Source organism: Alligator mississippiensis, chromosome 11 (genome assembly GCF_030867095.1).
Source record: "Alligator mississippiensis isolate rAllMis1 chromosome 11, rAllMis1, whole genome shotgun sequence".
In the NCBI taxonomy this organism is placed as follows: domain Eukaryota; kingdom Metazoa; phylum Chordata; order Crocodylia; family Alligatoridae; genus Alligator; species Alligator mississippiensis.
The window spans coordinates 39,496,061-39,509,466 of NC_081834.1; positions in this window are offsets into that span (position 1 = coordinate 39,496,061).

The window sequence follows — 13,406 nt, forward strand, 5'->3', positions numbered from 1 at the left end:
TCTGCTCACAACAACCCTCTAGGCTGCAGAGACCCTGCTTGGACATGGGTCAAACTCACACTGCTTCTGAATATCAAGCTGTGAGCAGCATCCAAGACATCAGGGGAATGACTCAGTGGGGATGGAAGGACTTGGGCATGTACGCTGGAAGAGAGGCAAAGTAGCAGAGTCAGGGCCAGCCCAGAAATATTTGGGGCCCCCTGCAAGGCATAGCTTTAGGACCCCCTGACATGAAGAAGACATTGGTGGTGGGGAGGGGGTGGCGAGCACAGAGGTAGATTAAGGTGTACTGGGGCCCTAGGCAAGCACAAAATTGGAGGTCCTCTCCCGCCATGGGAGTTGGGCTTCAGGGTGGGGGAGGGAGTGGCCTTTTCCTCTCCTAGTCCTGGCACGGGAGGCAGGGTGGACCCTGCCGGGCTGGGGGGCACATGCCTGCTGTTTCTCCCTGCTACCCACCCCCACTACACCCAAATGTACATATACATGTGGCAGACAAGGTTCTTTGGGCAAATCTGGTATCCTTTATTAGACCAGATAAATAGTTGGGAACAGTTTTCTAGCAAGTTTTTGGGTTTAATAACCCTTGATCAGGCTGAGGAAGCATCTGCAGTTGGCCCAGCCTGCCTCTCATCCACTGGCTCCTCAATTTACATCTTCACTGACTGCCCTTCTTGCTGCAGCCCAGCCTCTGGCTTCTTTACTATTCATTCCATCCAGGAAGAGCACACACCAACTGCAGATGCTTCCCCAGCCTGACCATTGGCTTTTAAGGCCAAAACCTTGCTAAGAAAAATGTTTCTAACTACAGGCAGTCCTCCCACATGAGACACAATTGGTTCCTGAAAATCACATCTTAAGTTGAAACGTTGTAACTCAGAACCAATTTTCCCATAAGAAACAATGCTATAAATGGGGGATTCATTCTTGAACCAAGGCTCGATATGCTATTTTCACTAAAAATACCCCAGGATTTTGTACTCAACCAATTATAGATGAGTAATATAGCTACATTAATGTATTTATATTGTAAGTAGCAATCATATTGATTTGGAAGGACTTCTTTGAGGTGACTTTGCTGGACTTTTTGAAAGGCTCTTGGTTGGACTTTTTGAAGGGTTCTTGGCTGGAGTCTTCTCAGGAGTTTTAGCTGCAGGTTTCTCTGGCACCTTGTCTGCTTTCTTAAAGAAAGTGTCTAAGGAAGTTTGGACAGATATTCTCCAGGGAGATGAGCGATGCAGTGAACTTGTTTGCTGGCATCGCATCGCATCGGATCAAGTGTTGTAACAGCAAACTGACATCATAAAGTTGAAACAGGGTGTCAATTTATAAACATTGTAAGTGCGAAATGTTGTAACTCAAAACATTGTAAGTTGAGGACTGCCTGTATTTAGTTGGTCTAATAAAAGGTACACACACACAGACACCCCCCCTCTCCGGAGTTCTCTGCCCTCTCGCTCCCCCCACAGCAGCTGCCCACAACTCAGTCTCACTCCCCACACTCCCATTACACTCATGTGCAGGGAGCTGCTGCCCAGCCATCCTGAGCAGCCCTGCAGATGCAGAGAGGAGGGCTGGGCTGGGCTGGGCTGGGCCCGGTGGGGAGCAGGTAAGACGGGGCTCTCCCAGCCCAGCTCTGCCCCCTCCCCCGCAGGCATGGCGGGGCTCTTCAGGCAAGACCCTGGCCCTGCCACACCCCCTCCCAAACCCATTGGTGGAGGAGGGGTCCTGCTTCTAGCTGCCAGGGAAGCAAATGTGAAAGCTGCAGTTTTAAACTTGGTGCTGAAAATGGGCACAGAGTTTAAAACTGTGGCTTTCACTTCCCTGCTGGGGGGATGCTGGCTGCACTGGGCCCCTTGGCTGAGGGCCCCCTGCAGCTGTAGGTTTTGCATGCATGGATGGGCCAGCCCTGAGCAGAGTCTCTCCTTCTTCCAGCCTTAGAAAAACAAAATCTGAGAGGGGAGGAGGATCTGAAATGCCCACAACAATCAGAAACAGGAGGCATTCATGTGGGAACTGGGACATTAGAGGGACAGAGAGAGCATTGCTGCTGTAGTCCAGCAGTTAGGGGACACAGTTGGCACCTTTGATCACACAACTCTGAGTCAGTGGCTGATCTGCAAAGATACAGCTCTTTGTACCTGGTCCAGAGACATCCACCAGCATAAGGAATCCAGTACCATCCTCTTCTCAACTCATCTAACTTCCAATGGGAACATCCTGTTTCCTGGCTTAGATGTTCAGCCTTCTGTATAAACACATGTGTGGACTTGCATCCGACAGTGGAATCTGTCCTTTTCTGTGTCACTGTTGCACACCTCTATGAGTCTGGTTGGGTCTGGCTGTTTCCCAGGTACCAGCAAGGGTAGTGACCACATAGGGACCTGTATTAACTCTCATAAGCTGCCATATTCATCTCCACAGAGCAAACTGATCATACCTGGCAGCAGCACCATCAGGCACAATGGGTGAGTTGCCTCTTAAACCAAGGGCATCAAAGGTATGGCCTGCAGGCTGGATCCAGCTCATAGAACCCCATTATCCAGCCTACAGTGGACTGGACTGGTCCCATTCACAGCATGCAGCATGCACTGACACTGTACACCGCCCATAGCACATGGAGCCTGTCTGGCACATGCTGCACACAGTCTGGAGCTAGTAAGCATGCTGCACCCAGCCCATGGGGCTGGTCTGGGGGGTATACTGCACTAGGGGGGTGGGGCCTGGCTGAACACAGTAGTCATGCTGGACCGGCGCTGCATGCTGGATCCAGAACCAGTTTGGGTTGGGCCCATACTCTAGCTAAACATGCTGAATCCAACATGCACGGCCAGTCTTGAACAGGCACCAGGTGCAGCACATTCCCTAAACTGGCCCTGTGCAATGTGTACAATGTATGCTCTGAATCCACCCTGAACAGGGAGATGGGGCTGGATCTGGCTTGCTCACTGCAAGCAGCACATGGGGCCAGGCCAGAGTGTGTGCTGCACATAGTGTCCATACCAGCCCAGCCCTGGGGCTGTCTTCAGGGCTAAATGAGTGTGAAACCACTATCCTAAACCAAAAACTATACAGCTGACTGCACACAGCACTCAGGTGGGAGGAGGGAAGTTAAAATTAGGCTGATAATTTGTCACTGCATTCAGTAGTGCCGATTAGTCCAGCCAAAGCGCCAGTGGAGAACAGCACAGCATGCACTGAAGCTTAGTCTGGGGTATGTTTGCCCTGTAGCTAGGGCCAGTGACAGGCTGAGTCTATGCTGTTTCCACAAAGCCCTCAGGAAAGTCCATGAGCTCTCCATGGTTCTGACCACCCGTCTCCCTGCCTGCTGCAGAAAGGGAATGAAGCAGAGAGGCTGGGGGTTGGCTGAATTTCAGCCCTGCAACATGGAGGACAAAAGACACCTCCTGCTAGCCCAAAGAGAATGTGAAAAGGCAGAGGAAAGATAGGTATGGACTTTCTGTGAAGATTTCACTTTTCTATAGCATGATCAGGGAGATGGAAGGTATGTGGCAGCAAGCAGCAAATGAATTCCTGCAGGTGACATGCATCATCCCCTGGGCCCCCTGCCCAGGGACAGAAAAGTTCCTTAAACATAAGCTTGGTGAATAACTGTCTCCACAACTTGGCAGCTGTTTGTTGAACTTGGACACTGATAGCAAAGTGAGACCCCTGCAGAGCAGCCCCTCTCACCCAAGCATTTGCAGTCAGGAGTGTATAGAACACATCCCCGAGGCCCTCGCAGCCTTCTCCAAATTAGTGGAATAATCCATCTTGAGCAGAATTAAGATATTATCCAAAGCAGGTGCATCACCAGGGAACTGGCTGCCTCAGGATCCTGGGCCTGGAGCCTGGCCATGTTACCTCTAGGTCATGGGGGGACAATCCTGCCCAGGTCTGTGTAGTTAAAAAACTTATGCCACCAGATGAGAGATGAGAGCCATGTCTGAGGTGAGACACATAGACGGGAAACTCTCAGCCTAGTTCCAAATAAGGTAATTCCCTAAAAGAAAGCCCCTCACCCCCAGCAGTGTGGAACCACACTGGCCTTCAGAACTGAAAGGTCAAAGTGTAGTTACAGGCCATGGAAACTGCCTTGACATCCCCTCCCATCTTCTCCCTGGTGCTGGTCTCCGTGGTGCAGAAGTGCATAGTGTGAACAGCAGCTGCCTAAGGACACCTGCCCAGGTATTTCCTGTGCTGTACCTGGCCTGATGTTGGAATACCTAGGGGAGCTGAAATAAACCATGAGTCACAGAAATAAATGAACTGGTTTGCTTCTGATGCAGATGATGGAGCATTTCCTCAAACTGGTAAGATGCCCAGTGGGGATTTTTCAATCAAACTATTGTCCTAAGACAGACTCAGAGGAAATTCCAAGCTAAGAGGCAAGGAGGGGACTTGCGTCTCTGTAACACTTGAAGGGAGGAGATTCAGGCTAGGGCTGTGTGAAGCTTCAGATGGTGATTTGACTTGGAGAAGATTTGGCTTGATTTGGTGGCTGAATCTGAATCAAATCAGGGGACCAATTTAAACGTCTGAATCAACTCAAAGCTCTTTGAATCTTCAGAAAAGATCCAGAGAGCTTTGATGATTGGGGCAGTCCCAGGTGGCAGTACCAGCTTGGAGCTGGTAAGTACTAGGGATGGGGGGCTGGGGGAGGAGGGAGGGGACCATGGGGGGGCCCCTTCCAGCCCCCCCAACCCCTCCCCTGCTCCCCCAACCTCCCCCACTCCTTGCCCACTCGCTGAGCCCCTGCATGGGTGCCCTGCCTGCCCCAGCTCCCAGCATTTAAAAAAAAAGCAACAGTGCTCACCGGGTGCTGCTGTTACGTCTCAGCTCTGTGTTCTCGGGCAACCCTGGCACAGGATGCAGTCTGTCTGACTCACAAAGAATTTCCACTCCCTCCCCTCCTCTATCTAAATGAAACTGATTAAGATGCAGTGAGAGACACACCTAAGACCCTCCAGATAAGGGTGACAAGCTGAAACAGCTGCCCTAGGTCTCATTTGCATCCGAGATGGAACCAGATGACCATTCATTTACATGAGAGATGGAGAACAGAAAGCCTGAAGCAGAGGCTGCAGTGAATTCTGGGACCAGAGAAGCAGGGGAGCGCAGCATGATGGGGAATCTGTGCTCCAAATGCTAATCAACCCATGTTCACACACACCCAGCTCAGCATTTATCAGACCAGTTCTAATCTGGATTTACAAAGGACTTCCCCCCCCCCCCCACCCCAGACACACACACCCCTCTAAATGTAATAGGCATCTTGGGCCGTACATTCCCCGGTCCCACTATGGGAGGCCTATTTAAACTTGAGTAACTAAAACTCGGTTGCCGGGCTAGGGAATGCTGAGGCAAGAGACTGAGTCAGAGGGGGTATGGGCAACATTTGAACCATGGTAAAGGGGTTCATCACAGCGTCCAGCCCATTGGAGCCCTAACCACAGGTGTTGTCACAATTTTCCCAGGACGACTGGTGGAAGTCCTCCTGCCCAAAGGTTATGAACACTCCAATAATTGCCTTAAGTCTGTTAAAAGACTATAGTAAGATCTGGAAAAGTCATGCTAAGCTGAGGCTTGTTCACAACGAATAAAAATCCAAAACCCTGATGCTGCAAGCTATCGTTTCTGAAGAAGCCATGAGATATCCCATCAGTATGTCTGCTATCCATAGGACTTTCAAGCTGGCTCCCAAGTGTCTGGGTACTCCCTAACCTTATGTGTTTCCTAATTATCAATCAATTTCTTGAGATGTTCCAAACCAGATAGCCCCTTGTCAAGAGAAAAGACAATGATTTACACTATTGAGACTCCTCTGAAAAAGCTGAACTGAGGGTATTAAAATCTGTAAAAAGCAGCAGTGTGGGTGCTGACACCACCCACTGTTGTTCTCGGGATGCTGAAAGAACATATCGTCTCCCTTCAAGGATTGTGCTAGGAACGTTACCTGTCAGTTTTGAGACCCAAGTGCCTTGGACTGATGAGTTCTCAGCACTCTCTCTCTCTCTCTCTCTTCTCTGTAGGCATACATTTCTGAACCTGAACTGTATTAGTTAAGCTTGAGCTAAGTTTCCCCAAATACTTTGTGAAACCAGGGTAATACTGTAATTGTTTGTGTTTGTTTTTCTTTTGCATGTCTATTACTACTAGTACCATTATATATTTCATATACTTAGCAATAAATAACTTTCATAGTCAAACTGGTAGTAACTGGGTATATTTTTCCTTCTCTACTTCTCCTTCCTCACGTGCTCTGCAGCAATGCTTCTTTTACCTAAGCTGAAGATCCCTGTGAAGGCCAAAAATACTGTGGGGTCTGCTCATCAAGAGGCCAAAGATTGGGACATGGTGAATTTGAAACACATAAGGGGATCAGCTTGTACAGGCTGATTGACCCAGTTTGACTCAGACGTGCCCTTATGAACTGAATGCTGGCCCATGAGGGTGTCAGCTGGACACCCAGCCGGATTCAGAGGGATTCTGTTCACCTGTGTGCTTGTGTCTGACTGCAGTTTATTGTTGCTCTGATGAACTGATTCTTGGCATATGAAGGTGTCAGCCTGTCCATGCTGATCAACCCGGCTGCGTCAGACGTGTCATGTTAATCTGTGTGTGTTTGTGTGTATGACTGATTTGGGGACTGGAGGAACCCAACCCCATTGAAACTGAGTCCTACAAGATAGCTTCATTGAGGGGTGAGGACTTGCAGAAGGGAGATACACAGCTCTGTATAGAAACACAAGTAACACAAGCAGCATATTGACAGAATTACCAAGACCCAAGAAACGTATCCCTTAAATGAGCACACCCCAAAGTAATGGGCAAATCTGGTAACACTGCCAAGAAGGGGGTGATCCCCACTGCCTCCCACTGCCCCATGCTGCATGGGGGGCTCTTCACCCCCCTCACTCCCTCAGCCCCCCCATGGGTGCCCCACCCAGGCCAGCTCTGGCCCTTTAAGAAAACAAAAATGGAGAAAAGCCCCAGGACTCACCACTCCTGCAATGGCCTCAGGGCTTTGGGGGCTCATACAGAGACCCCCACAGGGTGCAGGGTAGTGGGGGGCAGCAGGGATCACCCCCCACCAGCAGGAGTGGTGAGTCCCTGGCCTTTCCTGGTTTTTTGTTTTTTTCTTAAGAGCTGGCCCAGGTGGGGCACCCATGGGGAGGGTGGGAAAGTGAGGGAGGGTTGGGGGGGATCATGGCAGAGCCCCCCACACAGTGTGGGACAGTGGGAGGTAGTGGGGAGCGCCCCCCATCCGGCAGCACCCAGTGAACCGGGGCTTTTTTTTTTAAGGAGTGCCAGGAGCTGGAGCGGGCAGGGCAGTCATTGCCGGGCTGACGGGGGTTCCTCTATGTTTCTATTCCAATGGAGAAAAAACAGCTATCCCCCTTTAGATGCACCCCAATTTTGGAAGGCTAATTGTGGGGGGAAAGATGCATGTGATATATGAATATATATGATATAACTTTCCTCAAAAGAAAGACCTGAGTATTTCTTTCCTCCTCTCACTGTTTTTATCATAACTAAATATACAGTTATGTTAAATTATAGTGGAGATGTTGTCATGAATGTAACACCATGAACCCACACTCTTTTACTCATCAAAACTAAGGTGAATTATAAGATGGTGGCTTTGCTCCCTAGGGGTTAAAGTGGCAGGGGCACTGCGGCATCTCAATATGTCTCCAGTGCTGTGAATTTGAGCCTCACTGCAGGCTCATGCCTAAATCATCCCTGAGTTAACCCAGGTGTGAATGGATACCTGGTGATTCAGACTGAGGAGTCAATAGGCAGCCAAATATGTTGCTAGCCACACTGCTCCTTGGTTTGCCAATGGCAGAAAGAACTGTATTGCCTTAGCCAGGCAAGCCAGTGCTGCTGGTTTTAACTCAGTCATGTACTGGAAGCCAGTGAGGTAACTTGAACCGACAGCAGGAGCTTTTGTCATGTGTGAAATGGGGAGAGCTTGACAGTCCAAAAGGCCTGGTATGGACTCTGCTACACAGATCTCCTTCACATGGGAACTACTGAGGTGTTACAGTGACCAGCACTGTATAGAGCCCTGCTAGAGAGGAAGACTCTGTGGTTGTCATGGGAGGTTATGGCTACAAACAGTGCATTTCTATTGTCTAGGCATAAAGCTAAGGATTCCTGCTATCTATGCCTAATCTAGCTAAGGATTTCAGCATATGAGTGGCCCCAACAATACAACAGTGTATGCTTAAACTTAGCACTTGCTTAAGGGCCATTTTTTTAGCAGGGGTGGCCAAACTGCAGTACGCATACTATAAGTGGGACGGACAATGTAGTGGCAGATAGGGCAGGAAGCAGAAAGTAAAGCAGCAGTCTAGACAGAGATCACAGGGCAGGGAGCAGAAAGCAGATCAGCATATTGGGAAGGGAAGGGGTTCACAGTGCACTCAGGGAGAGTGTGGGCTAATTTGTGGCACATACCAAAAAAGTTGTTCCCCCCCCGGCCATAAATCATGCCACAGGTAAAAGGAACAGAGATCAGGGCGTTGCTAGTGCCCTGCCACTGTAATGACAGAAATAATTGGGTATATCTGTTCAAAGATCCCTTGGATGAGGACCATGCTGAAGATTAAAAAGCCTCCACAGACCTTGCCAATCTGACATAGGGGGAAAATTCCACCCTGATACTCAATTTGGCAGTTGGTTTGACCCTGAGTGGAAAAGCAAAACCCTCTAACCAAGGACCTCTGAGTTTTCGAAGTACTGACAGGAGCATCAGCTTATCCCACTCAAAAACTATCAGCCCTAGCAGTGACTAATTCCCCAGTACTTCTGAAAAAGGTGAAAGCCTTCCTCTCCCTCCCCACAAAAGCCGATAGCTAGTTACTACTGCACTGTAGCTCTTTAGTACTGTGCAGTAGCATCATCAGGCACTAACCATGACACAACGCTACTGCGCACTAGTAATGAGCTGCTGCGCAGTAGTAACAAGTTACTGGGAAGTAAGCATCACTAGGCAACTGATTACTGTGCAGTCATTTAGTAGTTGGCTATGCAAGTACTAAATGACTGCGCAGTAACAACTGTGCAATCAGCATCTCTTGTAGATACGGCCAGTGATCAGTGAAATCCCAGAGTTTGAGAATGCCTGTGGACTAGTCCCTCTTCAACCCCTAGGGGGTAGCCTTGTCTTGCATCTGTGAGGGCTGACTCTTCAGGCTGCCTCTGACTCATCCCTACCTTACTATATGGAGCTAAGATGTGGACAACTCGGACAATGTACAGAAGACACCTCAAGTCATTGGAGAAGTACCATCAGTGCTGCCTGCAGAAGAACCTTTGAATTCAGTGGGAAGACCGGTGCACCTACATTAGTGTCCTCTCACAAATAAACATCACAAACATCAAGGTGATGATCATCTGACATCAACTTTGCTGGGATGGCCTCATCATACTGATATCTGACTCCAGACTCCCGAAGCAAGTTTTACTCTTCCAGCTCATTCAAGGCCTATGCCCAAGAGGAGCACAGAGAAAGTGCTTCAAGGATACCCTCTAGGCTAACTTGAAAAAATGCACCATTGACATCAACTCATGGGAGACTATCACCCAGAACCACCCCAAATAGAGGAAGAGTGTTGAAAGGATCTTAGTACTTTGAAACCTCATGACAACAACAACTGGAGATGGCAATGTGGGAGTGGCAGAAACAGCATGTTGTGGATTGAACCAAGAGTCCAGAGCCACCCACCCCACATGGAAACAGGTGCCAGAGTTGTAATAGAACCTGTCGATCCTGGATTGGCTTTGTCATCCGTCTTCAGACCCCAAGATAAGGCAGTCATGGGAGACAATCATCCTTGACTGCGAGGGATTGCTGATGATGACTCATCCCCTCCCACTTATTTCTGCAGGGCCATGCCTGTATCGTTCTTTCAGTATGCCACCTCCCTCAGCACATTTTGGCCTAAGGTGAAAGCCCCCTTGTAGCTATAGCTATTCTAGCACCATCATTTACTATGTCAGAAACAGAGAGGACCCTTGAGTGATTGGAATTCACATCCCCCTGAAAAGCCAGAGAACAACCCAGCTCTACCATTCAGCTTTTAAGGACTGAGGCTTTGGTTCTAGTGACTAATCAAGAAAGGGCATGTTATAATCAGGGGCAGTTCTTTTTTCCCATATGACAGAATTAGCAATAGTTCCTTACCCCTATCCACAAACCTGAAATGGATATTGACCCAAACACTGAAAATGCTTCCCCTGCTACTGGAAAAGATGGCAAAATTAGGGCTGCTCTTGGTGCTTGGTGTATCGCTTCCTCCACTTCACCAATAGATGGCAGAAGAGCACAGAGGAAGCCCTAAGCCAACATGAGTGTTCTTGATAGAGGGAGTCTGGCCAGGACCTTTGAAAACCAGAGCACCAGCTATGCAAAGGGCATTTTCAAGGATATGCAGCTGGGACCCGAAGAGGGAAAACTAAAACTAGCTACAAGAATCAAGAACAAGAAGACCTTCTTTAGCTACATAGGGAGTAAAAGAAAAACTAATGGGAGTGTGGGGCCACTGCTCAATGCCTCAGGATACCTGGTCACTACCACTCAGGAAAAAACAGAACTCCTAAATGACTACTTTGCCTCAGTCTTTCACAAGACCAAGGGGAACAACATGCCAGGTAGGGCACCGAACGAGCAGGGTGGGATTGACATCATTCCCACCATTGCTATAGAACTGGTGTATGATCAATTAAAGAAATTAGAGGTATATAAATCAGCAGGACCAGATGAACTACACCCAAGAGTGCTGCAAGAGTAGGCCAAAGTAATTTCAGAGCCCCCTGGCAAAGGTCTTTCAAAAATCATGGGCCTTTGGAGAAATCCCAGAGGACTGGAAGAGGGCCAATGTTGTGCCCATCTTCAAGAAGGGGAAGTGTGAAGACCCAGGAAACTACAGGCCAATTAGTTTAACTTCTATTCCAGGGAAAATCCTAGAAACACTTATCAAAGAGGCTATATGTGACAAACTTGCAGAAGGCATGATACTGAATGATAGCCAGCATGGCTTCATTGCAGGCAGGTCTTGTCTGACCAACCTCATTTCTTTCTATGATCAGGTGACTTGTCACCTGGATGAGAGAAAAGCAGTTGACATCATATACCTCAACTTCCAGAAAGCCTTTGACCTGGTATCTCATGAGGTACTGATCAGAAAACTGGAAGATATCAGGTTCAACTGCGGGACTGTCAAGTGGGTGCGAAACTGGTTGTGGGGTAGGACACAGAGAGTCCAAATGAATGGATCGTGTCATCTTGGCGAGATGTGGGCAGCAGCATACCGCAGGGGTCGGTACTTGGCCCAGTGCTGTTCAATATCTTCATTAATGACCTGGATGAGGGGGTGAAAAGCCCATTGGCCGAGTTCATGGATGACACCAAGATATGGGGTTGTGTGGACCCACCCACAGACAAGCTGCAGATACAAGCAGACTTAGACAGGCTGGCATGTTGGGCAGAACAGAAGCAGATGAGGTTCAATGTAGAGAAATGCAAAGTGCTGAATCTGGGAAGGAAGAACCCCCAGCACACCTACAGCCTGGGCAACTCTAACCTGACCAGCACTACAAATGAAAGGGGTCTGGGGGTAACAATAGACCCCAGCATGACTATGAGCTGGCAAGGCAACACAGTAGTTGCTAGGGCCAACAACATTCTGGCATGCATCAATCGATGCATCTGCAGTAAATTCAAAGAAGTGATTCTCTTGCTTTACTCAACATTGGTGTGGCCGCAGCTGGAGTATTGCATCCAGTTCTGGGTGCTGCACTTCAACAAGGACATTCTAAAACTCAAGAGGGTCCAGAGAAGGGCCACCCGTATGATCAGGGACTTGCATGGCAAGCCATATGAGGAGAGGCTGAGGTATCTTGGACTCTTCAGCCTAAAGAAAAGAAGGCTGAGAGGGGACCTGATTGCAGCTCTCTGCTATATCAGAAGCATACATCAGGGTCTTGGTGAACAACTGTTCACCGGGGTGCCCTGGGGGAAAACTAGAAACAATGGCCACAAACTCCTGGAAAATAGTTTCAGGCTGAACATTAGGAAAAACTTCTTCACAATTAGGGTGTCCAGACTATGGAACAAGCTCCTGCCAGAGATGGTGCAATCATTTAACCTAGAGGTCTTCAAGAGAAGACTGGATGGTCACCTGGCTGGAGTTGTCTGACCCCAGCTCTCTTTCTGGCTCATGCAGGGTACTGGACCTGATGATCCTTTGAGGTCCTGTCCACCCTGTGATTCTATGATTCTATGAAATTAGCAAAGCATAAAATGTCCTCAGGGCACTGCTTTTTGATTGCAAGTGTCTTTGGCAGCCAGTTGGGCAGGGCTTTGCAAGTCAGGCCACAGCAAGGTGTGGGTAGGACTGGAAGTGGGGGTCCCAGCCCTGTGCTGGAAGACCTAACTCAGGGATCCCACCCCAGGGCTTCCAGGGCATTACAATAGCCCTGCCATAAATGCTGTCCCATGGGCTCAGACTGTGCACCAAGTGATCTCAATTGACTGTCCACCAAGACCCCAGAGTCCTTTTCAGTGTCACTGCTTCTCATATGTACTCCTGCATCTTATAACTGGCCTACATTCTTTGTTTCTACATGTATGAGCTTGAATTTAGCTACATGATAATGCATGTTATTTAAAAGAGTCCCACATGAATAAATGCTCTGAGTTGATCTAAGTAAGGAAGACATCCTATTTATAATGAACCACTCTACAAATGTCATACACTTTACGAGCAGTGATTTTATATTTCCTTGCAGGTCCTTCATAAAGACCTTCAAGGGGGATGGACTGAAAACAGATCCCTGGTGAACATTTTCATTTGATAACTATTCACCATTCACAGGTACTTTATGCAGTCTCTCATGTTATCCATTTCAGATCCATTCAATATGGGCAGCACTGATTTTGTACAGTACTGGTGGTTTCTTTGTTTTTTCAAATCAAAATAACTCTAGAACTAAATCAGACTCCTTAGAGAAATCTAACTACATATATATTATTCCAATACAATTAAGACTGAGGGAATGATACAACAGAAGTCCATTAAATCATGACTGACATGGAGAAAATAAATGGGGATTTACCAACTGGGTGCATCTACATGTGCATTTAATGCACATTAGTTTATTTTAATGCGCATTAAAGTATCATTAATTTTTTTTTACATGTGCTCTGGGGGTAGGGAGGAGTGCTTTAATTAGAGTAGACCTAGGAGCCACTCTAATTAAAGCATCACAGCATCTCATGTATCAGCATCCCTGCACTTAAAAATGGTGGCAGGGATGATAGAACTAAAGCTTATTTGGTAAGCTTTAGATAAAGTGTCCCACCACCATTTTTAAGCATGAGGACACTGATACATGAG